Here is a 13,049-nt window from a genome sequence, read left to right on the forward strand (position 1 = left end):
AAATAGACTAGACACAGACAGACAGACACACAGACACACAAGTAGGGGGGCAAACAGGTGTGCAGAACAGCAGGTGAGGGGAACAAGCTGGCTACCCGCGTGGGAACAAGAGTCAGTTTCACAGTTTATGGTCCAGCGACGTAAAATGGTTCGCTCACTTCACAGGCGACGCGTTTCAAGGGGAGGGAGGGGAGAGGGTGAGGTGAAGGGGGAGGGGTGAAGGGAGAGTGAGGAAGGGGGTGGAGGGGAGAGAGTGAGCGGGGAAGGGGAGGGGGAGAGGAAAGGGGAGGAGGCAGGGAGGGGGGAGAAAGGTTTTTGATTTTTTTTTTTTCGTTGAGTAATATTTTTTATTGGTTCTGCTTTGGTTTTACGGTGTGACAATATTCTTCCGTATTTTTGCCTTTGTTAAATTTGTATGTACTTGTTTCTTGTCTTTTCCTACTCCTATTCTTTCTCTTCTTCCCTTCTTCCCTTCCACTTTTTTTTTCCTTCTACTTCTGCTCTTTTCTATCGTACTATCGTATGTCTTAACTGACTGATGACTTATGAATTAGTAAACAAACAGTTATGCATGGACCTCAAATATATACTGTTATTTAGTTATCCCATGAAACATCCCTCCTCCTCCTTTTCCTCCATTTGCTTTCATTAGCCTGCGTCTTTCACTTTAGTTACACACTGTACTTTATCAATTAGAGTCTTGGGGGAGGACAACGCACATGCAACCGTTTGTTCTTTCTTTGTGTTCCCTCTGTTTCTCGTTTCTTTCTTAATTTTCCTTATCTTATCATTTCACTTTTACGTGCTGGCTTTTTTTTTTTTAGCTTTCTTTGCAATATTCTTATCTCTTCCCTCCTCCTCCTCCTCCTAATCCTCCTCCTCCTTTTCCTGCTTTTATACCTCCTCGTCTTTCTCTTCCTCCTTCTCCCCTCCCAATCATATTTTTCTTTGGCAATCTTCTCATTTACCGTCATTGTTTCATGAGTCGGTGAGTTTCATTTGGTTAATCTTTGCATATTCTCCTCATCTTCTTATCTGATCTCCTTCCTCTCATTGCTTCACTGCCGCTACTTTCTCTTGACAGAAATGCTTAATTTTCTTGTTACCTCCTTAGTATCATAGTTATTTCTTCCTCCTCCTCTTCTTCTTCTTCTTTTTCCCTCCTTCTCTTGTTCTTCTTTTTCCTCCTCCTCTCCCTCTTCCACCTAGTATTATGAATATTAATGAGAGAATTATTTTGCATTTCATTATTCATATTTTTCATCGAGAAGAATGAGCGGAAAAAAGGCCGGAAGGAGATTAAAAGAACAAAAAAAAGTAATAAAAATAAAATAAACAAATAAATAGATAGATAAAAGCAAAAAAATAAGCAAAATAAAAATAAGAACAAAACTGATTACACAGATGAGAGAGAGAGAGAGAGAGAGAGAGAGAGAGAGAGAGAGAGAGAGAGAGAGAGAGAGAGAGAGAGAGAGAGAGACTAACCCGTTTACGCTTCCTCTTATGAAACAAAACGAAGACACACGAAGACAAATTGCACAATAAAGCGACAATTTATGATGAACTCACAGATGGGAGGAGGAGGAGGAGGAGGAGGAGGAGGAGGAGGAGGAGGAGGAGGAGGAGGAGGAGGAGAAGGAGGAGGATGAGAGAATAGAATAAAGAGGGGAAATGCAAATCAGGAAGGCAGTAAGAGGGACAGAAGGAGGTCAGCGAGGGGAAGGATGTGACGTGAATGGAAGGCAATGAAGGGAAGGGAAGGAGATAGAGAGAGGAAGAAAGTGAGGGCAAGCAAAGGTGGTGAGGGGAAGTAGGGAGGGGAAGGGGAGGGAGAAATGAGGTCAGGTAATGGGAAGTGAATTAAATGATGCAGGAGAGATGAGGAGAAGGATAAGGTGTGGATAAGAGAGAGAGAGAGAGAGAGAGAGAGAGAGAGAGAGAGAGAGAGAGAGAGAGAGAGAGAGAGAGAGAGAGAGAGAGAGAGAGAGAGAGAGAGAGAGAGAGAGAGAGAGAGAGAATGAAAACAAAGATGAAAGAAATTAAGAGAACGAAAACAAATAACATGAAAGAGAACAGATAATGAGAAAGAAAGGAAGAAGTAGGATAAAGATGAAAAAGAGAGAAAATGAGCCAGGATGGAGGAGAAACGAGATAAAAGAACGTAAATCAAGAGAACGGGAAGAAATAACAGGAGGAACATGCGAAGAGGGGAAAAGAGAATCAGGAAAAGGATAAAGAAAGGGAGAAGGAAGTGAGAGAACAGTGATGAAAGAAGGTGAGAGTGAGAGGAGAGGAAGTGGATATAATGAAGGGAAGGAAAAGGAAAAAGGGGAAGAGAAAGGGAGAAGATGAGGAATTAGAAACGAAGATTTGAAAGGAAGAAGTAAGAAAAAGACGAAAGGAAGAGAAAAAAAAAACATGGGAAGGGGAAGAAGAACAGTAAGGAATGGAAAAATAGGGGAGAAACGATAAAAAAAGTTAAGGTGCAAGGAGGGAGAGAAAAAAAAAGATCGAGAGAAAAGAAGGAATTGGGAAAAGGAAAGAAGAGTCAAGGAAGAGACAAAGAAACAGAATGGAGAAGAGAGGAGGAGAGAGAAGAGGATATATAGGGAGAGAGAAAAAATAAATAAAAACAACAGAAGAACGAAAGCAACTGGACAAAGAATAGAAAAGAAGAGGAATAATATAAATGAGAAGAGGGGGGAGAAAGGAAAAACCCAAGAAAATACAAGGAATAGTAAGAAGAAAGGAAACAAAGAAGGAAAGAAAAAAAATAGGGAGAAAAAAAAAAGAAAATAAGCAAGCAAAAGGAAACGGAAGAAGAAACAAAAAAAAGTAAAAACAAAAAAGAAAGAAAAAAGTAACAAATGAGGAAGTGAAAGTGGGAGAACAAGACGATACAAAAGAAAGAGAGAAAGAAAGAAAGAAAGAAAGAGAAGAAGAATCGGGAGAAGAAAGGAAGAAAGAAAGACAAGGGAGGGAACCGTGAGTCACATGAATCAGTCACGGGAGGGGAACGTTACAGATGACTCAGGAAGAATGACTCACGAAGGATAAGTCAATGAAGGCAGGACAAAGTGACTCACCTCAAAAAAATATACCACTCATAAAATAACACAGAGAGAAGAGAAGAGCGTAAAAAAATGAGGACACATGTAATGGAAATACCAGGAGGAGAAGGAGAAGGAGGAGGAGGAGAAGGAGGAGGAGGAGGAGGAGGAGGAGGAGGATTAGGTAGAGGAGGAAGAGAAAAATTTGCCGAATAAGGTTGAACGAGTGAATGAATAGGAAAGAGAAGGAAGAGGGAGAGAGGAAGGGAGGGGAAAAGACGGTGTGATGGGGAGATGAAAAGATGAAGAAGAGGAGAAGAAAGTAAATGGAGACGAATAAAAAAAAGTGAAGGAAAGGATGGATGCATGCAAGAGAGAGAGAGAGAGAGAGAGAGAGAGAGAGAGAGAGAGAGAGAGAGAGAGAGAGAGAGAGAGAGAGAGAGAGAGTGCAAAATTAAGAGCTACCGAAGTGGAGAGATGAAAAGAAGCGAGAGAAGGGAAGGAAGGGAGGGGAGGGGAGGGAAGAGGAGGGGAGGAAGGACCTGTGTAAAGCAAGGAGGTGGAGGAGGAGGAACATTAGGTGGAGGGAGGAAAGGAGAGTTCAGGAGCCGTGAGCCTTTCCCCTCCCCTCTCACTTCCCCTCTCCCCTCCCTTCTCCCTCCCCTCCCCATAAATCCCCCTCCCCCTCACTTCAAGGCCACTCCCTGCTATCGCCCATCATCATCACCACCACCCTCTCCCCTCTCCCCTTCCCTCCCCAACCATCATATCCTCTCTCCTCCCCCTCCCTTCCCTCTTCTCTCCTTCTCCCTCCGTCCCCCCCACCTACACGCACAACCTCCTCTAACGCACGCATCGTCAGTCACACACACACACACAAACACACACACACACGTTGCATATTCACTGCGTTATTAATTTTTTTCCTTGTTATTTTTCAACGTAAAAATTTCCCACTTGTTTGTGTCCGTTTCTGTCTTCGTCTCTCTCTCTCTCTCTCTCTCTCTCTCTCTCTCTCTCTCTCTCTCTCTCTCTCTCTCTCTCTCTCTCTCTCTCTCTGCTTTCAACTCTCCAGGGTTCCTGAAGGCCTGGGAAAATTTACGTCTCCTTCTGGTGAATTGCTTTTTTTCTGCTTAATGTGGTCACCTTTGTGTGTGTGTGTGTGTGTGTGTGTGTGTGTGTGTGTGTGTGTGTGTGTGTGTGTGTGTGCGTTAGTAGGTGGGAGAGAAGGAGAAGGAGAGAAGAGGGAATGGTGGGGAAGGGAGAGGATATGGAGGTGGATGGAGAGAGAAGGAAGGGGAGGAGAGATGTGTGTGTGTGTGTGTGTGTGTGTGTGTGTGTGTGTGTGTGTGTGTGTGTGTGTGTGTGTGTGTGTGTGTGTGTGTAATGAAAGTATAGTATGCAAAAAAGGAGGAGGAGGAGGAGGAGGAGGAGGAGGAGGAGGAGGAGGAGGAGGAGGAGGAGGAGGAGGAGGAGGAGGAGGAGGAAGAAGGAGGAGGCGATACAAATAGAAACTAACAAGAAAAAAAAAACTAACAAATATAACAAACAACGATAAAGAATGGAAAATGAATAAATGAAAGAGAAAACAGGATACAAACAAACGATAAACAAAACAGAAACCCACCCAACAAACAAACAAACAAACAAACAAACAAACAAACAAACAACTCAACCATCTTCCCCTGTGTCCTAATCATCTCATTCTTATTTCATCCTTTCAGTCCCTCCTCCATTCCCTTCTTCCTCTCCTTCCATCCTCCTCCTGCTGGTGCTGTCTACTCTTTTGTGTCTCATCTCATTCAGCTTCCTTCGGCCGCTTTTGTCTTCCTCTCAGGCCTGTCCGCCCCTTGCACGGTGTCTGGTGCTCGCCGATCCCACGCCCGCTCTTTCGAAGTATTCCGCGCACCTGCAGCGTTAACCGGCTCAGTTTTGGCGGTATTCGGCTCAGTTTTGGCGGTATTCGGCTCAGTTTTGGCGGTATTCGGTTTAGTTTTGGCGGTATTCGGCTCAGTTTTGGCGGTATTCGGCTCAATTTTGGTGGTATTCGGCTCAGCTTTGGCGGTATTAGGCTCAGCTTTGGCGGTATTCGGCTCAGTTTTGACGGTTTGGCTCAATTTTGACGACATAAGGTGGTGTTCTGGTCAAATTTCGCGGTACAAGGCGGCATTTAGCTCGTTAGTGGCGCTGTTCGGTTCAGACTTAAATGGCGGCGTTCGGTTCTCACTTCTGGCGTTATTTGGCTCACCTGGGGCAGCAACTGGTTCGCTTGCGGCGACGTTCAGCGCATCAGGTGAAGGTGGGGAGAGGTTAGCGAGAGAGGTAGGGAGGGGAGGAAAATGTGAGGAAGGGTCATGAGGTTGGATGAAAGTAAATGATGAGAGGTGGGGGAAGAGATGAGGAAGAAATGAAGAAGAAGAAGAAGAAGAAGAAGAAGAAGAAGAAGAAGAAGAAGAAGAAGAAGAAGAAGAAGAAGAAGAAAGTGGAATATTGGAAGACAAAATCCTGAAAAGAAAGGAACTAGAAGAAAGAGAGAGGGAGAGGATGTATAATGAAGAGAGATGAAAAAGGAAGAATTGGGATGAAAAGGAAGTAATATTGCAAGAGAGAGAGAGAGAGAGAGAGAGAGAGAGAGAGAGAGAGAGAGAGAGAGAGAGAGAGAGAGAGAGAGAGAGAGAGAGAGAAATTCAGGGTCGTAGGATTTCCTTCTCAACAAACAAGCTCTTTCAAGTCAAGGGGAAGGATCTGGAAGGGAGAGGGAGAGGGAGAGAGTAAGGTGGAGGAAGGCCAAGGGGAGTGAAGTGAAAAGGAGGAGGAGGAGGAGGAGGAGGAGGAGGAGGAGGAGGAGGAGGAGGAGGAGGTGCATGCATGAAGTTTAAAGTTACGTTTTTTTTTGTTTTTTTTTTTAAGATTCTTGCTTTCTTTTCTCTTTTATTTTTCTTCGTTCTATTCTTTACTTTCTTTCTCCTTCTTAATCATATTTCTATAAACCAGTTGCCTCGAGGCTCCATGACTCGCTGTTTTGAAGCACCAAGACGATTCACGAGTGCCTCATAAAAATAATGAGACAAATGAACTAACAAGAACCTTATTTATTTTACAGATAGTTTCTAATACATTTTAATTTTATCGTCTTTATTGTGGAGTTGCTAAAGATAATGTCAATCCAGTAGTAGTTGTGTGGTTGTTAGTTAGTTGTGTGAACGAGTGAATGAGCGAGACTTGTGTGAGGCATGAATACGTGTATGAGTGAACGAGCTAGGCTTCAGTCATAAGTGTTAAGTGGAAGTGCGCGGCCTGGCGCCGAGAGATCACCTACCTCCAGCCTTCTGTTCACACCTTCTGTGAATAAACACCTGCACTGTTACCTGCGTTTCCTGTGCCCCTGCTGGTCAAGAGTCGAACATGGCGCAGTGAGTAGGATCAGGACAAGGCTGCAGTGGGTACGGCGCAGAATGGAGAAGCAGTTGGAGGCGCCTGGCTGCCCTGCTAGCGCGACAGTCGGAGCAGAGTCAGGCTCGCGAGGAGCGTTTAACCCAGCTGCTGGAGAGAGTGGGGACACAAGCTCCCAGTCGCACCACGGCGAGCAATGAAGGCGAAACCACAGCCCGCAGCACGTCTACCCAGGGCGCGAGGTTCCCGACGTCCGCCACCATCATTCCTCACTTAACGGCGTCAGCATCTTTACGTGAGTTCGACACGTGGCGCCATAAGTTTGAAGGATACGTAACCCTCGCCAGGATAGACTGTCTCTCCCTGGCTGAGCAGAGGGCGGCACTCGCTGCTGTCCTAGACGACGAGTGGACCCGTACACTTCGCTACGGGATAAGCTTACCGAGAGACGCGGAGTTAAGAACCATCCTCGATGCAATGTGTGAGTACCTGCGAAGCCAGCGCAACATCATCATGGATAGAAGAGACTTCTACTCCCGCGTGCAAGAAACGCAAGAAGGTTTTGACGACTTTTTATGTTGCTGTTAAGGAAATCGCCAATTTCTGTGACTTTTGCGACCAGTGCATAAACCATCAGCTGCGTGACAGAATTGTCGTTGGGACACGAGACGAAGTGGCTCTGAAACGCATGCTGGAAAACAAGAAACTCACCCTTGAAAACGCCATAGATATTTGCAGAGCATCAGAGAGCGCTAACCAGTGTAGTGCAGTACTAAGGGGCGGCTCTCACTCTTCGAGCCATGGTGTGAACGCTGTCTCGAACTACAGGAAGGGCAGTTTCGGGGGCTCAAGCCCCACGGGCTGTTATCGTTGTGGCAAAGATTGTCGCAGTGACAAAAGGGGATGCCAGGCAATAGATAAAGTGTGTCGTAACTGCGGGAAAAGAGGGCATTTTGCGAGTGTATGTCAGCAGACAGTGAGGAAACGACGAGGAGCTTCGAGGAGTTCCTCAACTTGTCTCTCCTCATCGCGGTGCAGGCCCGAGGCGGGGAGCCAGTGCCAGTGTATACCAGCTCTTATCAGGCGTATACACAAAGACGGTGACGGCACGACCTGCGCCCCAGGTGCTCATTACCGCCACACATCCCGCTGGAAGAGACAAGATTACGTGGACTCCTGACTCTGGGGCCGAAACGACCGTTATTGGCCTCGACACGGCAACACTCCTTGGAATCCCGCCCTCCAGCTTGGCGCCCGCTGATGGTGATGGACTTTATGCTGCCGGTAATCACCCCCTCACCTGTGTAGGAACTTTCTCGTCGCACTTGCAACTGGGCGACAGGGAAGCTGAGACTGTTGTGAGCGTGGTGAAGGAGGTGAAGGGGGCGCTGCTTAGCTGGTACGATTCCATCGCTCTCGGAATCCTCCCCGAAGATTTTCCGGCTCAAATCCGACCGGTACGCAGGGAAGAACAGCACACCGGCAACAGCTCCATCAAGTACCCGACCGCCTCGCAGCCACCTCTATCTACGCCCACAGAAGTGATCAGCTGGCCTCATTCCTACGACCCAACGCCACAGCAGCGTGCGGGGCACGCTGCTGCTGTGATCAAGGCCTTTCCCAGCGTCTTCGAAGCAAAGGAAGGTTTACGTGCAATGGCTGGTGGATCCATGGCCATCGAGTTGACAGACGACGCTCGACCCTTCGCCGTAACAGCATCTCGTACAATCCCTTACAATTGGCGTGAAGAAATTAAGAGGCCAGTTGGAAGAGCTGCTTAACAAGGGAATCATCGAGAGTGTGGACTACCCTACGGCCATGGTGCCACCCCATCGTGCCTGTCCCAAAAAAGACATCTGGTGTAAGGCTGTGTGTTGACCTGACACGACTCAACCGTTACCGTGAAGAGGCCCGTGTATCCAGTGCGCTCACCTCATGACGCCATCGCCTCGATCGGGACCGGAGCAGTTTGGTTCACCACTCTTGATGCCAAGATGGGGTATTTTCAAGTCCCCATTAGAGAAGAAGACCAGGATTTAACCTGCTTCATAACACCTTGGGGTCGGTACAAGTTTCGGCGAGCGGTTATGGGTCTCGTCTCGTCTGGAGACGAGTATAACCGTCGAGGAGACCAAGCTCTCGGCGACATACCTAACACCATCAAGATCGTGGACGACATCCTGGCCTATGACTCCACCTACAGTGCGCACTTAGCCCATGTCATTCAGATTGTGCGGCGGTGTGACCAGCACGGCATCACTCTCAACCCACAGAAGTTTACATTCGCGGAAAGAGTGGTAGATTACTGTGGTTACTCTGTTTCTGGACAAGGCTACACGACAGACTCAAAGAAAGTTAAGGCAATCTCTGACTTCCCACGACCACAGCACATCACCGACTTACGATCATTCATGGGTCTTACAAACCAGCTTGGAAGCTTTTCTCCTGCCTGTGGCTGCAGCTGCACAACCCCTCAGAGATCTCTTACGCCCGAAGAACAGTTGGTGCTGGTCTCCTAACCATGAAGAGGCGTTTGAGAAGGTGAAACAGTGTCTCGTCAGCCCACCTGTCTTGGCATACTTCGACCCATCATTACCAACGATGCTACAGACTGACGCCTCAAGGATGCACGGATTTGGATTCGTTCTCCTGCAGAAGCACAGTGACCAGTGGAAGATGGTGCAATGCGGGTCAAGATTTGTTACAGACACAGAGAGCCGCTATGCAGTAATAGAGTTGGAAATGGCTGCAATCGTCTGGGCAGTCAGGAAATGTGGCACCTACCTGAAAGGACTCCCTCACTTCGATCTAGTGCTCGACCACCGCCCGCTGATACCTCTCCTCAATAGCAAGTTGTTGGGAGAAATAGAGAACCTGCGGCTGCAGCGCATGAGGGAGAAGCTTGCTCAGTATTCTTTCACAGCAAGCTGGCAAAAGGGATCGACACACTGTGTGCCCGACGCCCTCTCACGTGCTCCAGTACAGGACCCAGTGGAGGAAGAGGATGCTGCTACTTCTGGTGACCTCGACCCTCTCCACTCAGCGGTCATCTCAGCGTTATCTGCCACCAATGAGGACGGCGTCCGCTTAGCACCACTCCAGGATCAGACTGTGGAAATGGTACGTGCCGCAGCAGCAAGAGACGGGGAGTACTGCTTGCTCAAGAACGTCATCATCGAGGGCTTCCCTGATCATTGCCACGACCTCGATCACCGCTTGCGTACGTACTGGCCGGTGCGCAGTCTGCTGGCCGTAGACGACGACCTGGTGGTTTACGGGCCGAGGCTTCTTATTCCTCACAGCCTCCGCCGAGAAAACACTAGAGCGACTCCATGACAGTCATCAGGGGATGGAGCGCACCAAGCGACGGGCCCGACAAACGGTGTACTGGCCTGGTATGGACAGAGACGTTGAGAACGTCGTTTCTGGATGCTCACTATGCCGTCCACTCCTACCAAGCCAAGCCAACGAACCTCTCTGGCAGGACACGGACACACCCAGCAGGGTGTTTGAGTCAGTTTCTGCAGACTACTTCCACGCAGCAGGCCGTACATACCTCGTGTATGTAGATCGCTTGTCTGGGTGGCCTCACGTGTCTGCATGCTCACGTCCAGCATCGGCTGATCAGCTCGTTCGTGTCCTTCGGGGTGTGTTCGCCGACACGGGCGTGCCTGTTCTCCTGAGGACTGACGGTGGACCGCAGTTCACTTCTTCATCGGTACGGCGCTTCCTGGCTCGATGGGGGGTGGAGCATCGTGTATCTTCACCTCATTATCCACGCTCCAATGGTCACGCCGAGGCAGCGGTCAAGTCCGTGAAGAAGCTGATCCTCACGACCACACAGCAGGGACACCTGGACGAGGATGCGTTCGCTCGCGGGTTGCTGGAACTGCGCAACACTCCGAGGGCGGAAGGGCGATCACCAGCACAAGTCCTCTTCGGTCATCCTATGAGGTCCTGTGTCCCGGCTCATCATCGCTCATACGCTCAGCAGTGGCAGCGCGCTGCTGATGAGTGCGACGCCAAGGCAGAGCGACTGAGGAAGAAAGCGAAACTTCGCCACGACGCGTCCGCCCGTACTCTTCCTCTCCTGCACCTCGGTGGCCACGTCGACGTTCAAGATCACACGACAGGCCTCTGGGATCGCCTGGGTGTCATCGTGGCTGTTGGGCGAAGGAGAGACTACCTCATCAAGATGGGCAGCGGTCGCGTGATGTGGCGTAATAGAAGACACCTACGCCCACACAGACCTCTTGCTCCCCTTCCTGTCGAGCAGCACACCGCTCATGGCGGTGCAGCGCTTTCAGCATCAGGGTCACGAGGAACACCACCATCCCGGCAGCCCGGAGCATCAGGGTAACGGGGTACACCGTGGCCGAGAGCAACCAGAGCGTCGAAGCAGCCGACAGCGTAGGGAGCCGAGACGACTGCAGGTGCGGTGGCACCGTAGCACCTACGATTAGTCGTACGTGTTCATTGTACGCTGTGTTTGTTTTGTGTATATGAACCGTGTTTTCTGTACTTCAATCATTGTAACTTTGTTTCATGTGTTACGGTAGCCATAACAAAGATAAGGAATCTTCCTTATGTCTCGGGGGAGGTGTGTGGTTGTTAGTTAGTTGTGTGAACGAGTGAATGAGCGAGACTTGTGTGAGGCATGAATACGTGTATGAGTGAACGAGCTAGGCTTCAGTCATAAGTGTTAAGTGGAAGTGCGCGGCCTGGCGCCGAGAGATCACCTACCTCCAGCCTTCTGTTCACACCTTCTGTGAATAAACACCTGCACTGTTACCTGCGTTTCCTGTGCCCCTGCTGGTCAAGAGTCGAACAGTAGTAACAGTAGCAGTAGCACGATTAGTAGTGGTATTATTATTATTATTATTATTATTATTATTATTATTATTATTATTAGTGGTAGTAGTAGTAGTAGTAGTAGTAGTAGTAGTAGTAGGAGTAGTACTTTTTGTTGTTGTTGTTATTGTTGTTGTTGTTGTTGTTGTTGTATTAGTGAAGAAAATTCAGATATTATAGAATACATATGAAAAGGAATAACCAATCAATGACATACACGAAGACAAATAAACACACAAGAAAAAAAAATACACACACTAAAAAAAAAAAGAAAATAAAAACCCACAAAGATCACGAACAAAACAAGACTAAATAAGAACAGAACAAAATATTCACCTTTTGTCTCAAGTATCTTCTCTTTCTTTTTTTCTTTCTCCACTTTACTTCCTCTGCTGAGTAATCCAGTTCCTCTTTCAATACTCTCTCTCTCTCTCTCTCTCTCTCTCTCTACACTGAGACGCCGCGCAGAACCGAACACCACGCAGGTCTGAGCCACACTGAGCCGTGCCTCGCGGGGTGCCTGTTGTCTGCCGCTGCGGGGGATTGCGTGGTGGGGAGGAGGGGGAGAGGGGCGAAGAGGGAGGAGCCAGAGATAATGTGTAGCAGGGAGGAGAGGTGAGAGGGGGTCGTGGGTGGATGTGGTGAGAGGAAGAGAGGGAGAGGAGAGAGAGAGAGAGAGAGAGAGAGAGAGGGAGAGAGAGGAAGGGAGGGGTTATTTAGGAGTCATAAGGGAGAGGTTTAAATGTAAATGTACGTAGAAGCAGCGTGGATGAGAGGGAATGGAGGAAGTTGGGAAATGGAAGAGCGAGAGAGCGAGAAGATTCAAGAGAAAAGAGATGGAGTCGCGTGAGTGTCTGGAAGAAGAGAGAGAGACAAAAAAAGAAAAAGAAAAAAAAACAAAGGAACACAAAAAAAAAAAACAACAACCGCAGCATGACTGTTGGTCCTTAAGAGACTACAGTAGAGTTTTTCATTTTATCCTTGCCTATAGTGAGAAGTATATACCGAGTAATAGAGTGAAAAAAAGGTGAAAGAACAGAAGGAAAGTTACCTAGATCAATCAAGCAATAAAAGACTTACAACAGCTACTTCTAACTAAAGGGATAGGAAAGTACTCGTACAGCAGAAGGCTCCTCCCTACCAGACACTTCTCCCAGCCTGCTTGAACGTGAATACAGTTTGGATAAGCACCATACAACGTGGAAATACATCTAACATGAAGTTTTATAGCAAAGAATGAAAGGAGAGTCTGTTAAAAAATAATGGGTATATCAAAGGAAGAGGAGGAGAAAGATTACAGTAAAATTTGTAGAGTTCATTGGAAGTGACACAGAAAGAGATGAGCGAAAGAAGATGAAGAGAGATAGGTGGAGGAGGAGGAGGAGGAGGAGGAGGAGGAGGAGGAGGAGGAGGAGGAGGAGGAGGAGGAGGAGAAGTGGAGAACAGAGCTGAGGAAAAACAGGTGGTTTGAGATGAGGAGGGGAGGGAGGGTGGGAGAGAGGGAGGGAGGAGGAGCAGCAATGGTGAAACACAAATAAAAGACATGTCAGAAGGCAGGTTATGAAAGCGACTTCTTCCATTAAAGAGAGAGAGAGAGAGAGAGAGAGAGAGAGAGAGAGAGAGAGAGAGAGAGAGAGAGAGAGAGAGAGAGAGAGAGAGAGAGAGAGAGAGAGAGAGAGAGAGAGAGAGAGAGAGAGAGGGGGGACTGTTGCATTAATTGATACATATCCTTAGGGTTAATAATCTATAACATTT

General features: G+C 47.9%; 1 protein-coding gene across 1 annotated transcript in view; it reads right to left on the reverse strand.

The window, feature by feature from the left end:
* Positions 1 to 13,049, reverse strand: part of LOC135113695 (uncharacterized) — a 134,492-nt gene that overhangs the window by 48,989 nt on the left and 72,454 nt on the right. The gene's annotated exons all lie outside the window — the stretch shown is intronic.

This window comes from Scylla paramamosain, chromosome 2, assembly GCF_035594125.1.
Source record: "Scylla paramamosain isolate STU-SP2022 chromosome 2, ASM3559412v1, whole genome shotgun sequence".
Taxonomy (NCBI): domain Eukaryota; kingdom Metazoa; phylum Arthropoda; class Malacostraca; order Decapoda; family Portunidae; genus Scylla; species Scylla paramamosain.